Source organism: Physeter macrocephalus, chromosome 16 (genome assembly GCF_002837175.3).
Source record: "Physeter macrocephalus isolate SW-GA chromosome 16, ASM283717v5, whole genome shotgun sequence".
Lineage (NCBI taxonomy): Eukaryota > Metazoa > Chordata > Mammalia > Artiodactyla > Physeteridae > Physeter > Physeter macrocephalus.
Genome location: NC_041229.1, coordinates 52563361 through 52578923, shown reverse-complemented (window position 1 = coordinate 52578923; position 15563 = coordinate 52563361).

Here is a 15563-nt window from a genome sequence, read left to right as displayed (position 1 = left end):
TATTCGTCTATCAATGGGCATTTAGGTTGCTTCCATGTCCTGGCAATTGTAAATAGTGCTGCAATGAACATTGGGGGGAATGTGTCTTTTTGAATTATGGTTTTCTCTGGGTATATGCCCAGTTGTGGGATTGCTGAGTCAAATGGTAATTCTATTTTTAGTCTTTTAAGGAACCTTCATACTGTTCCCCATAGTGGCTGTATCAATTTACATTCCCACCAACAGTACAAGAGGGTTCCCTTTTTTCCACACCCTCTCCAGCATTCGCTCTTTGTAGATTTTCTGATGATGCTCATTCTAACTGGTGTGAGGTGATACCTCACTGTAGTTTTGATTTGCATTTCTCTAATAATTAGTGATGTTGAGCAGCTTTTCCTGTGCCTCTTGGCCATGTGTATGTCTTCTTTGTAGAAATGTCTATTTAGGTCTTCTGCCCATTTTTTGACTGGGTTGTTTGTTTTTTTAATATGGAGCTGCATGAGCTGTTTATATATTTTGGAGATTAATCCTTGGTCCGTTGATTTGTTGCAAATATTTTCTCCCATTCCGAGGGTAGTCTTTTCATCTTGTTTACAGTTTCCTTTGCTCTGCAAAAGCTTTTAAGTTGCATTAGTCCCATTTACTTTCTATTTTATTTCCATTACTCTAGGAGGTGGGTCAAAAAGATCTTGCTGTGATTTATGTCAAAGAGTGTTCTTCCTAAGTTTTCCTCTAAAAGTTTTATAGTGTCTCATCTTCCACTTAGGTCTTTAATCCATTTTGAGTTTATTTTTGTGTATGGTGTTAGGAAGTGTTCTAATTTCATTTTTTAGCCATCCAGTTTTCCCAGCTCCACTTATTGAAGAGACTGTCTTCTCTCCATTGTATATCCCTGCCGCTTTTGTCATAGATTAGTTGACCATATGTGCGTGGGTTTATCTCTGGGCTTTTTATCCTGTTCTATTGATCTATATTTCTGTTTTTGTGCCAGTACCATATTGTTTTGATTACTGTAGCTTTGTTGTATAGTCTGAAGTCAGGGAGTCTGATTCCTCCATCTCTGTTTTTCTTTCTCAAGATTGCATTGGCTATTTGGGGCCTTTTGTGTTTACATACATATTTTAAGATATTTTGTTCTAGTTCTGTAAAAAGTGCCATTGGTAATTTCATAGGGATTGCATTGAATCTGTAGATTGCTTTGGGTAGTATGGTCATTTTCACAATGTTGATTCTTCCAATCCAAGGACATGGTATATCTCTCCATCTGTCTGTATCGTCTTTAATTTAGCCATCCAGTTTTCCCAGCTCCACTTATTGAAGAGACTGTCTTCTCTCCATTGTATATCCCTGCCGCTTTTGTCATAGATTAGTTGACCATATGTGCGTGGGTTTATCTCTGGGCTTTTTATCCTGTTCTATTGATCTATATTTCTGTTTTTGTGCCAGTACCATATTGTTTTGATTACTGTAGCTTTGTTGTATAGTCTGAAGTCAGGGAGTCTGATTCCTCCATCTCTGACTGATTAGTTCCACCAGTTTTGTGGAGGCATCTTTAGGATTATCTACGTATAGTATCATGCCATCTGCAAACAGTGACAGTTTTACTTCTTCTTTTCCAATTTATATTCCTTTTCTTTCTTTTTCTTCTCTGATTGCCATGGCTAGGACTTCCAAAACTATCTTGAATAGTGGTGAGAGTGGACATCCTTGCTTATTCCTGTTCTTAGAGAAAATGCTTTCATTTTTTCACCATTGAGAATGATGTTGGCTGTGGGTTTGTCATACGTGGCCTTTATTATGTTGAGGAAGGTTCCCTCTATGCCCAGTTTCTGGAGAGTTTTTATCATAAATGGATGTTGAATTTTGTCAAAAGCTTTTTCTGCATCTATTGAGGTAATCATATGGTTTTTATTCTTCAATTTGTTAATATGCTGTATCACATTGATTTATTTGCATATATTAAAGAATCCTTGTATCTCTGGGATAAAACCCACTTAATCATGGTGTATGATGCTTTTAATGTACTGTTGGCTTCTGTTTGCTAGTACTTTGTTGAGGATTTTTGCATCTATATTCATGAGGGATATAGGTCTGTAATATTCTTTTTTTGTAGTATCTTTGTCTGGTTTTGGTATCAGGGTGATGGTGGTCTCCTACAATGAGTTTAGAAGTGTTCCTTCCTCTGCAATTTTTTGGAGCAGTTTGAGAAGGATGATTGTTAGCTCCTCTCTAAATGTTTGATAGAATTCACCTGTGAAGCCATCTAGTCCTGGACTTTTGTTTGATGGAAGATTTTTAATCACAGTTTCAATTTCATTACTTGTGATTGGTCTGTTCATATTTTCTATTTCTTCCTGGTTCAGTCTTGGAAGGTTATTTTTTTCTAAGAATTTGTACATTTCTTCCAGGTGGTCTACTTTATTGACATAGAGTTGCTTGTAGTAGTCTCATGATGCCTTGTATTTCTGCAGTGTCCATTGTAAATTCTCCTTTTTCATTTCTAATTTTATTGGTTTGAGCATTCTCCCTCTTTTTGTTGATAAGCTGGCTAAAGGTTTATCAATTTTGTTTATCTTCTCAAAGAACCAGCTTTTAGTTTTAATGATCTTTGCTACTGTTTTCTTTGTTTCTATTTATTTCTGCTCTGATCTTTATGATTTCTTTCCTTCTACTAACTTTGGGTTTTGTTTGTTCTTCTTTCTCTAGTTCTTTTAAGTGTTAAGATTAGATTGTTTATTTGAGATTTTTCTTATTTCTTAAGGTAGGATTGTATTGCTATAACTTCCCTCTTAGAACTGCTTTTGCTGTCTCCCATAGGTTTTGGATAGTCTTGTTTTCATTGTCATTTGTCTCTAGGTGGCTTTTAATTTCCTGTTTGATTTCTTCAGTGATCTTTTGGTTATTTAGTAGTGTATTGTTTAGTCTCCATGTGTTTGTGTTTTTAAAGTTTTTTTCCCTGTAACTTAATTCTAATCTCATAGCGTTGTGGTTGGAAAAGACGATTGATACAATTTCAGTTATCTTAAATTTTACTGAGGCTTGATTGGTGACCCAAGATGTGATCTATCCTGGAGAATGTTCTGTGTGCACTTGAGAAGAAAGTGTAATCTGCTGCCTTTGGATGGAATTTCCTGTAAGTATCCATTAAATCTATCTGGTCTCTTGTGTCATTTGAAGCTTGTGTTTCCTTATTAAATTTCTGTCTGGATGATCTGTCCACTGGTGTAAGAGAGGTGTTAAAGTCCCCCACTATTATTGTGTTACTGTTGATTTCCTCTTCTATAGATGTTAGTATTTACCTTATGTACTGAGGTGCTCCTATGCTGGGTGCATATATAATTGTTATATCTTCCTCTTGGACTGATCCCTTGATGATCATGTAGTGTCCTTCCTTGCCTCTTGTTACATTCTTTATTTTAAAGTCTATTTTATCTGATATGAGTATTGCTACTCCAGCTTTCTTTTGATTTCCATCTACATGGAATATCTTTTTCCATCCCCTCACTTTCAGTCTGTATGTGTCCCTAGGTCTGAAGTGGGTCTCTTGTAGACAGCATATATATGGGTCTAGTTTTTGTATCCATTCAGCGAGCCTGTGTCTTTTGGTTGGAGCATTTAATCCATTCACTTTTAAGATAATTATCGATATGTATGGTCCTATTACCATTTTCTTAACTGTTTTGGGTTTATTTTTGTAGGTACTTTTCTTCTCTGGTGTTTCCCACTTAGAGAAGTTCCTTTAGCATTTGTTGTAGAGCTGGTTTGGTGGTGCTGAATTCTCTTAGCTTTTGCCTGTCTGTAAAGCTTTTGATTTCTCCATCGAATCTGAATGAGATCCTTGCCTGGTAGAGTAATCTTGGTTGTAGGTTCTTCCCTTTCATCACTTTAAGTATATCATGCCATTCCCTTCTGGCTTTTAGAGTTTCTGCTGAAAAATCAGCTGTTAACCTTATGGGAGTTCACTTGTATATTATTTGTCATTTTTCCCTTGTTGCTTTTAATAATTTTTCTTTGCCTTTAATTTTTGTCAATTTAATTACTAGGTGTCTCAGCGTGTTTCTCCTTGGGTTTATCCTTCCTGGGACTCTCTGCACCTCCTGGACTTGGGTGGCTATTTCCTTTTCCACGTTAGGGTGTTTTTGACTCTAATCGCTTCAAATATTTTCTCAGGTCTTTCTCTCTCTTTTCTCCTTCTGAGACCCCTATAATGCGAATGTTGGTGTATTTAATGTTGTCCCAGAAGTCTCTTAGGCTGTCTTCATTTCTTTTAATTCTTTTTTCTTTATTCTGTTCCGTGGCAGTGAATTCCACCATTTTGTCTTCCAGGTCACTTATCTGTTCTTCTGCCTCAGTTATTCTGCTATCTGGAAGGTTGCCTATCTCCACTTCATTTAGTTGTTTTTCTGGGGTTTTATCTTGTTCCTTCATCTGGTACATAGTACTCTGCCTTTTCATTTTGTGTATCTTTCTGTGAATCTGGTTTTCATTCCACAGGCTGCAGGACTGTAGTTCTTCTTGATTCTGCTGTCTGCCCTCTGGTGGATGAGGTTATCTAAGAGGCTTGTACAAGCTTCCAGATGGGAGGGACTTGTGGTGGGTAGTGCTGGGTGTTGCTCTGGTGGGCAGAGCTCAGGAAAACTTTAATCTGCTTGTCTGCTGATGGGTGGGGCTGAGTTCCCTCCCTGTTGGTTGTTTGGTCTGAGGCGACCCAGCAATGGAGCCTGGAGGCTCTTTGGTGGGGATAATGGTGGACTCCGGGAAGGCTCACACTAAGGACTGCTTCCCAGAACTCCTGCTGCCAGTGTCCCTGTCCCCGCGGTGAGCCACAGCCGACCCCCACCTCTGCAGGAGACTTTCTAACACTAGCAGGTAGGTCTGGTTCAGTCTCCTATGGGGTCACTGCTCCTTCCCCCGGGTCCTGATGCACACACTACTTTGTATGTGCCCTGCATGAGTGGAGTCTCTGTTTCCCCCAGTCCTGTCAAAGTACTGCAATCAAATCCTGCTAGCCTTCAAAGTCTGATTCTCTGGGAATTCCTCCTCCCGTTGCTGGACCCCAGGTTGGGAAGCCTGGCATGGGGCTCAGAACCTTCACTCCAGTGGGTGGACTGTGGTATAATTGTTTTCCAGTTTGTGAGTCACCCACCCAGTGGTTATGGGGTTTTGTTTTATCGTGATTCAGTATGGTTATATCTATATTATGTACAGGTGACCCTGGAACAACAAGGGTTTGAACTACGTAGGTTCACTTACATGTGGATTTTTTTTTTCAATAAATCCATACAGTTTTACACAGTCTGTGGGCTGATCAGCAGAGGGCTGATCATGGGGCTTGAGCATCCATGGCTTTTGGTATAGATGGGGGCTCCTGAAAGTAATCCTCCTGGGATACTGAGAGACTATTTATAAATGTGATCATAGTGTTCTAAGTGTTTTACTTATCTTATTTAATATCCATTTAAAATTCCTAACAACCTTATGAAGAAGAGATGAGCATTTCCATCTTCTTTTAACAGGTGAGAAATCTGAGGTTTTACATTTTTCCAGTATTTGCCTAAGCTCACCCAATAACTATGCAGTGAACCAAGATGTGAACCCAGGTAATCTGAGTCCAGAGGTCACCTCTAATGGGGAATGAACTGCTCATAGATCTCTTTGGTTCCAAAGCCCATGCTCATACTTGGAAAAGAGAAATTTTAATATTCAATGACTTGACAGGCTGTGAAAATAATTAGAAGGAAAGAATTAAACCCCAGGGTATCAGTGCCATTCATTTAGGGATGCACCATAACTTTATCCTGACTTCGTATTGTCCCCTGAATAAAACCCAAGATCACATGATCATTGCTTTGACATTACTATATTGAAAAAGGTCTGGTGTCTTCTACATGAATTAATCCTAAAATTAGAAGCCAGAAGAGGAGCAAAAATGGAAACACGTACCAAAGACAGTGTAAATGAATGGACCTGGAGAAAGAATGTCCGTGTGACTGTACAGATAGGAAAGGGAGTTTTCAGTAACACATGAAGATGATCACAGCAAGCTCAGGGTTCCTGTACCTTCTACTGTCAAGTTTGGAATTAACACTCTTCAACTTGCAGTCAAAGAAAACATTTCCTTGAGGTAGCTGATTGGCAATTTGCCTCCAGTAAATGAGTGATATTTCTAATCAGTGGCAAGTGGCTGAAAATTCAGGATCCTTCACTCTGACTCTCAGGCTTCACAAGAGTGGGAGCTGATGATGCTCAGGGACAAGGGCATTTGCTCAGCTACACCCCCGCTGCTCATGGTCTAGCTCTTTGTTGTTTGTTAGAAGCTGACACATTTCCCAAGCGTGAAATCTCGGAATTAGTCTCTGTCCTCCTTTTCTTCTCTTCTAAGCCACACTTCATCAAACCTCATCCACTTAACACCCTAAAGAGAGTTAATCTCTTCTCACCAGCCTCACTCCCTCACCCTCAGTCCATCTCTTCCTCATATTTTGCTTCAGTCATTCTAAAGTCTTCCCAATCTGGTCTCTAAATTCCCCCTTTTCCTGTTACACTGTAATCCATTCTCCACATTGTACCCGATTAGTCTTTATAAAATACAGATCTGAACATGTAAACTCCCTGATTGAAAACCTATATTAATACCAATTGATCTTTGATACTGTCTGGGTTTCTTAATATGGTTTCCAAGGACTTCATGATTTGATCTTATTTTTTCATCAGTTGACACTCCCCTTTCTCTGTGACCTTTCCTGTAACTCTGAGCCAACTGTTCTTCCCCAAAACATACCAAGCTGTGTCATAACTCATACCTTTGAAAAGAGTGACACCAATTAAAAATTTTACTTAGTGTGTTTTCAGTTTTATTTTCATGTGTTAACTTGCTACCTGTACTCCTATTTCAAACCTCAGGAAATATCTAACTCAGACACTTGGGATCCAAAACCAAGTCATCGCTTCCTGAAAGACAGTCTCAGCCAGGCCAAGACAGAGGCTTCTGAAGCAAGATTTCAGACACATCTCTGAACCCAAGACTTGAGATGGAGCTACCTGCAGTCAGGACACTTCTGTTATTTAAGAGCATATAGGTGTTGCTCTTGTACTTATTCCTTGATGCTAAATATCCTTGATGCCTATCAATTCCCTGTTCTGGCAGGGACAGACTGACAACACATTTAATAGCTACACTCTGCCGGCCAGTCATCCTCCCATCCTTGCTCTCCTCTCTCCTCTGAGGAAGGCACCACGTGCCACTGTGAAAATGGGGCTTTTGGGCTTCCCTGGTGGCACAGTGGTTGAGAGTCCACCTGCCGTTGTAGGGGATAAGGGCTCGTGCCCCGGTCCGGGAAGATCCCACATGCCGCAGAGCGGCTGGGCCCGTGAGCCATGGCGGCTGAGCCTGCGCGTCCGGAGCCTGTGCTCTGCAAGGGAGGAGGCCAAAACAGTGAGAGGCCCGCATACAACCAAAAAAAAAAGAAAAAAAAAAAAAAAGAAAATGGGGCTCTTGCCAGAGATGACAATTATCAAGCTCTTTAGGGGCCACAACTTGGTCACATGGTACTAGAAATCAGAGGCAGCAGTGAGAACAGACATGGAGCCAATGGTCTCTTCTTCTATAGGTTCATTCATTTTCCTCTTGCACCATCAGAGGAAAAGATCACAAAGACAAAAGATGGCTATGTAAAAGCAACGTGACCAGAAAAAAGGGGGGACTGGTTACTCAAACTGGGGCTAATGGGGACTTTAACAAGGGGGTTGAAGATGGGAGGAGAGTCCATAAGCAGTTGTAAAACAGCCGATCCAGGGGATGCCGTATACTCAGACCTAAGCACATAAGGGGACTTTTGCACATGTCCTGAATGAGACACTTCAGGCCACAGGTAATGTAACAGAGAAGAGCAAACGTGACTCCATATTGAATCTATCCCTTTAAGCTGTAACTCTGCACTCTGTTGCTTGTGCTCTGTTGCAAGTGCCAGTGGCATGTGTCATTTCTTACACTCTACGAAGAGCAGCAGTGAGAAAGAGCCGTTGTGTGTCAATCATGTAGTTCTTGAGAAATACAAGAAGTTGCGCATCTTTGCCGTGCTGACTTTCCAAGGATATTTAACAGAGGAAGAGTGGGCGTATGGAGTTGGACAAGAGAGTGCATTTCGATCTTCAATAAAGCAGTTAGGACCTGGAGTTTTCCCATATGGAGAGACAGTGTGGTATAATGGAAAGAACATGAGCATCAGATGATGTGTCAGCCCAGTCTCACTCTACACAGAGTCATTTGGCAATGGGGTGATGGCTAAAGTCCAGGGTCACACCCTCTCCCAGTTCTCTTCCCTCTCCTTCTGCTCCCCTCCTACCTACTTCATTAGCATAACTGTATATTTCAATCTGTTCACTCTTGTCACCCAAATTGCCAATTCTGGGCAATTAGTTTTGGTGCTGGATAAGTCAGTTAGCCTCTCTGGGCCCCAGATCTCTCATATATGAAAGGAGGCGTTGGAACAGATGGTTGAAAACCTCCCTTTGAGCCTTCTGACGTTATGCGTGAGAATTTCTATTCCTCAAAATCCACTCCCTTGAGAGCTTTGACTTTCGAGGATCCAAGGAGGGGACAGTTTTGCTCTGTATTCAGCAAGTCACGGGTTTGGATTTCTCACTGGTATCTTTCAATTGTGTTCAAACAGCCAGAAGAGAAATGCTGTGGTGTATTTATAAACCAGTGACTAATGTGACGTTGAACACTTAAGAGGCAACACCATGCCAGACACAATGGCTGAGTATTCATTAGAACATTTTTATCTCAGAGTTAAACATTAAAATGTTCAGAAGGCCTTCATATGTGACTGATCTTAACCACAAATTGCTGTTCCAAATTATGGCTCAGTTTTCAGTTTGGTGGAACAATGCCTAAGTCCTTTCTCTCACATGAATTATTTATTTATTTTTTAGTATTATTAAACATCCATATCCACAATGCAAAATGAATGCCTTTTTCTCCATGAAGGGGAAAACATTCAAAGAACTGCTCTCCTTTTCACACAAGTTTGCTCATAAAAACTCCTCCTTCTTTGATTGGATTTGGGGACTTCAGCACCAAACAGTAATATGACTTTTAGGACATGATGAAAACTTTCTGGGTTGGAAGTACAACGGGAGAGAGCATTTATTAATCTTTCAGTATGGGTCTAGCACAGCATTCCCAGAATCCCAGGCATTCACAGAAAGCTTGTTAAAGGGATGAACGAACAAACACACACATGGTAAAGGCACGCTGCAGAGCTTTCCCATTTAATGCCCAGGGCAGGCCACTCTGATAGACTGCAGGACCTACACTAGAGGAAGGAAAGGTGCCCAAGGTCCCCTAGCTGGTAAGTGGTGAAGCAAGAATTTGAATGGATACAAAGCTCATTTTTGAGGGAGAAAAAGTGGAACATGAAGACACTTTCTCATGACATAGATACAACTATAGTATTGGATTTGCTTTTACTCTATTGGGGACATTATGTGCCTATAGATAATATAATAGACTTTAAAGAATGCAGGATTTGAGATTAGAGAGATAGGAGTCAAGGACTCCTGCCTCTGCTTTTAGTAGCTGTGTAACTTTGGGCAAGTTCATTGACACCAAGGCTCAGTTTCCTGATCTACAAAATAAGGATCACAATACCTAGAAAGGTCTTTCTCAGGATTAGAGAAAATATGCACAGAGTAACCCCATATATCCTGATGCCTTTTGGTGTTCAACTAACAGCAGCTATTATTACGACTGTAGGTGCTGATTAAATATTTTGTGAATGGTAGCCTCGATGACACAAACGTTTAAACAGCTCGGTACCATTTCAACTTCTCAAAAGTGAAACAACACACATAACCTTTTGAAACCTCTAATGAGCAAGTGAAAGTGAAAGTTCTGGCACTAAAAAGTCATGACTGTAAGAGAGGTAATAATTAGTGTGAGCTATCTGGAGTATCACTAACTTGACTTCTAATTTTGTTTGGGACAAAGGTCTTCACAATGCATAATCAGTTCAAACCCCTAAAAGAAAACAGATAATGCCTGAGCTGCATTCATACATCCTTTCCTTACTGCTGAAGTTCCTTGTTATGGCTCTAAAGAGCTCCCTGCACACTTCTGTACCTTCCAGGTGATTTTTGTTTTGTGCTTAGCAGTCATGAAGTGAATAACATATCTCACATACTTTCTTGGTTTCTGTATCAGCAGCTCTTTCAGTTACACACCCTGAGGTGCTAGGCCTGCCTGCTTGACTGAGTGTTGCTGCTAATGGGTTTTTTTCTGCTTATCTTGCAAGAATAGAGAGCTGTTCTGGTTTTAGTTTGTATGCAATGGAGCTAGTTAGCCCTCGGTCTTTCTTTACACACATAAACACTAAAGTAAGAGTGCTGGATGGTGTTGCCAATCCAAAGGCTGTAACTGGTATGAACATGTAGACTTTGATTATATTTAAAAGTAGACAAAAATCAAATTTAAACTCTTTTGCCTAATGCTTGAGAAAGGCAGATGCTGGGGGAGGCAGGGAAGCAGTGTGTTAATGAAGAGTGTAATGTCTAAAGACAAAAGTCCTGGATTCAAATTTTAGCTAAGCAAGCCATGATCACTTTCCTTATCATCATCAAAACAATTATTACAACGAAAACTACAAAAGCAAACAAAACAACAGCTGTCCCCTTTGTGCCAAGTACTGACTAGCCATTTTAAATGTCTTATATCACTTAAACTTCACAATATTAAGAGAAATATACTGTGTCTTTATTTTATTTTTTTTAGGTCAAAGATTGTCAGGCAATGGTATTGTGACCTAGGTCTCTCAAGTGGTAAATTACAACCAAGATTCACACATGGATGGTCTGACTTCAAATTCATGCTCTTTTTACTGTGTCACTCTACATCTCCACTCATATCCTATATGGGTAATCATGTTTAGGTCACATAAACTCTCTAAATCTGTTTCCTCATCTGTGTAGTTGTCAGTATTAACTAGATCACATTATTATTTGTGGATCAATTACAATAATACATAAAAGTATTCACTGTCTGCTGTAATGTTATTCAATTCATGATGAGACTATTTTTATCCCTTGCAAGAGATACTGTACTCCTGACATTTTAACAGCAACAATATCTGCCACCTCCCTCCCCACGATACAGAAAAGTTTTGCCCCCAATGTCTCATTACTTCCTCTCCTTTTTACTTCATATAGTCACCAAACTAGTGCTGCCCACTGGTAGATGTCTGAGGGGCAGTTCCTCACTCTCAAGACTACAATGGATAAAAGCATACTGGAGGGTAAGTCCTATTTTTGTCCCTGTTTACAACAAGCTCCTCAGCAAGGGTATCTAGGAAGTGTTGGTAGAACGGGGGATGGAAGTCGGAGTGGAAAAGTCAGTTTACAAAAAGGGGGATACAACTCATCACAATGACATCTGCACATCGGACAAAGAATATTTCTATTTCATGGACTCTGTTTCCCCCTTTTCTGCTTTGCCTGCTGCTCCATGTTCAGCCTGCCAGTAGGGGGTGCTAGAAGGAGACTACACGGTTGGAGAAGGAAGAAGGGACTTACTGGCTCCTTCCCCTCCCTGCGGCTCCCTGCCTGTTTCTTGATCCTGCATGCACTCTAGGTACACGCGTTCACACCTTCAGCAGCACTTCTTTCCCAGAGCAGCAGCTAAGACCAATTTGTAGTTTTTTCAATTTCTGCAGCAAACCCTTGCAGGTAAGTCATGCCCCCTCCAGAATCAGCAGCATAAGCGGACCAGAACACTTCCCTCAGGGGACAGGGTGCCAGCCCCAAAGGGTGCCTGCACTGAGCTGAGACAGAACAACCAGAAGAGCAGCACCCCCTCCTCAGATGCCTAAACTTCAGCTCTTTAGTGCCCCTCGTCCAAGCTTCTCAGTGTTAAGAATTCCAATCTTTTCCCTTCCCTTTCTGTAGTCACCACCTCCATGAAACCTCAAGGCTCTCCTTTTGTCTTTTCACTTATCTCATCAACAGTTTTATACCTAGTTAACAGTGCATTTATTTATTTTTTATATCTTTACTGGAGTATAATTGCTTTACAATGTTGTGTTAGTTTCTACTGTACAACAAAGTGAATCAGCTATAAGTATACATATATCTCCATATCCCCTCCCTCTTGAGCCTCCCTCCCATCCTCCCTATTCTACCCCTCTAGGTCATCACAAAGCACCGAGCTGATCTCCCTGTGCAATGCAGCAGCTTCTCACTAGTCATCCATTTTACATTTGGTAGCGTATATATGTCAATGATACTTTCTCACTTTGTCCCAGCTTATCCTTCCCCTGCTGTGTCCTCACCTCCATTCTCTACGTCTGTGTCTTTATCCCTGCCCTGCCACTAGGTTCATCAGTACCATTTTTTTAGATTCCATATATGCACGTTAGCATACTGTATTTGTTTTTCTCTTCCTGACTTACTTCACTCTGTATGACAAACTCTAGGTCCATCCATCTCATTACAAATAACTAAATTTCATTCCTTTTTATGGCTGAGTAATATTCCATTGTATATATGTGCCACATCTTCTTTATCCATTCATCTGTTGATGGACATTTAGGTTGCTTCCATGTCCTGGCACTTGTAAATAGTGCTGCAATGAACATTGTGGTATATGTATCTTTCTGAATTATGGTTTTCTCAGGGTATATGCCAGGTAGTGGAATTGCTGGGTCATATGGTAGTTCTATTTTTAGTTTTTTAAGGAACCTCCACACTGTTCTCCATAGTGGCTGTATCAATTTACATTCCCACCAGCAGTGCATGAGGGCTCCCTTTTCTCCACACACTCTCCAGCATTTATTGTTTGTAGATTTTTTTTTTTTTTTTTTTTTTTTTTTTGCCACCTAAGTGGGTTCCTGCTGCAAGGAATTTGAGGACATCCTCCTCCTTCATTTGCAGGACATCAAGGGCTCCGGACATTGTGAAAGTTTCCCTTTAAGTTACGACGGGAATCAAGAACAACGCCGTATGGACCCTTATTTGGCACGGAAAGAAGCTGTTTGTAGATTTTTTGATGATGGTCATTCTGATCAATGGGAGGTGATACCTCATTGTGGTTTTGATTTGCATTTTTCTAATGATTAGTGATGTTGAGAGTCTTTTCACGTGTTTGTTGGCAATCTGTATGTCTTCTTTGTAGAAATGTCTATTTAAGTCTTCAGCCGATTTTTGGATTGGTACAAGACACAAGGAAGGACACTATATAATGATCAAGGGATCAATCCAAGAAGAAGATATAACAATTGTAAATATCTATGAACCCAACATAGGAGCACCTCAATGCATAAGGCAAATGGTAACAGCCATTAAATGGGAAATCAACAGTAACAAAATAATAGTAGGTGACTATAACATTCCACTTACACCAATGGACAGATCATCCAAACAGAAAATAAATAAGGAAACACAAGCTTTAAATGACACATTAGACGAGATGGATTTAATTGATATTTATAGGACATTCCATCCAAAAACAACAGAATATACTTTCTTCTCAAGTACACATGGAATATTCTCCAGGATAGATCACATCTTGGTTTACAAATCAAGCCTCGGTAAATTTAAGAAAATTGAAATTGTATCAAGCATCTTTTCAGGCCACAGTGCTACAAGACTAGATATCAATTACAGGGAAGAAAACTGGAAAAAATACAAACACAAGGAGGCTAAACAATATGCTACTAAACAACCAAGAGATCACTGAAGAAATCAAAGAGGAAATCAAAAAATACCTAGAAACAAATGACAATGAAAACTTGACAGCCCGAAACCTGTGGGATGCAGCAAAAGCAGTTCTAAGAAGGAAGTTTATAGCAATACAATCCTACCTCAAGAAACAAGAAAAATCTCAAATAAACCTTACACCTAAAACCAATTAGAGAAAGAAGAACAAAAAATACCCTAAAGTTAGCAGAAGGAAAGAAATAATAAAGATCAGATCATAAATAAATGAAAAAGAAATGAAGGAAACAACAGCTAAGATCAATAAAACTAAAAGCTGGTTCTTTGAGAAGATAAACAAAATTGATAAACCATTAGCCAGACTCATCAGGAAAAAAGGGAGACTACTCAAATCAGCAGAATTAGAAATGAAAAAGCAGAAAAAACAACTGACACTGCAGAAATACAAAGGATCATGAGAGACTACGACAAGCAACTATATGCCAATAAAATGGACAACCTGGAAGAAATGGACAACTTCTTAGAAAAGTACAACCTTCCATGACTGAACTAAGAAGAAATAGTAAACATGAACAGACCAATCACAAGCACTGAAATTGGAACTGTGATTAAAAATTTTCCAAACAAACAAAAGCCCAGGGCCAGATGGCTTCACAGGCAAATTCTATCAAACATTTAGAGAAGAGCTAACACCTATCCTTCTCAAACTCTTCCAAAATATACCAGAGGGAGGAACACTCCCAAACTCATTCTACGAGGCCACCATCACCCTGATACCAAAACCAGACAAAGATGTCACACAAAAAAGAAAACTACGGGCCAATATCACTGATGAACATAGATGCAAAAATCCTCAGCAAAATACTAGCAAACAGAATCCAAAAGCACATTAAAAGGATTATACACCATGATCAAGTGACGTTTATCCCAGGAATGCAAAGATTCTTCAATATATGCAAAAGAATCAATGTGATACACCATATTAACAAACTGAAGGATAAAAACCATATGATCATCTCAATAGATGCAGAAAAAGCTTTTGACAAAATTCAACACCCATTTATGATAAAAACTCTCCAGAAAGTGGGCATAGAGGGAACATACCTCAGCATAATAAAAGCCATATATGACAAACACCGCCAACATCATTCTCAGTGATGAAAATCTGAAAGCATTACCTCTAAGATCAGGAGGAAGACAAGGTTGCCCACTCTCACTGCTATTATTCAACATAGTTTTGGAAGTCTTAGCCACAGCAATTAGAGAAGAAAAAGAAAGAAAAGTAATCCAAATCAGAAAAGAAGAAGTAAAACTGTCACTGTTTGCAGATGACATGATACTATACATAGAGAATCCTAAAGATGCTACCAGAAAACTACTAGAGCTAGTCAATAAATTTGGTAAAGTAGCAGGATACAAAATTAATGCACAGAAATCTCTACCAATGGCATTTTTTACAGAACTAGAACAAAAAATTTTACAATTTGTATGGAAACACAGAAGACCCCAAATAGCTAAAGCAATCTTGAGGAAGAAAAACAGAGCTGGAGGAATCAAGCTCTCTGACTTCAGACTATACTACAATGCTACAGTAATCAAGACAGTATGGTACTGGCACAAAAACAGAAATATAGATCAATGGAACAGGATAGAAAGCCCAGAGTTAAACCCACACACATATGGTCGACTTATCTTTGACAAAGGAGACAAGAATATTCAATGGAGGAAACACAGTCTCTTCAATAAGTGGAGCTGGGAAAACTGGACAGCTACATGTAAAAGAATGAAATTAGAACACTCCCTGACACCATATACAAAAATAAACTCAAAATGGATTAAAGAGCTAAATGTAAGGCCAGACACTATAAAACTCT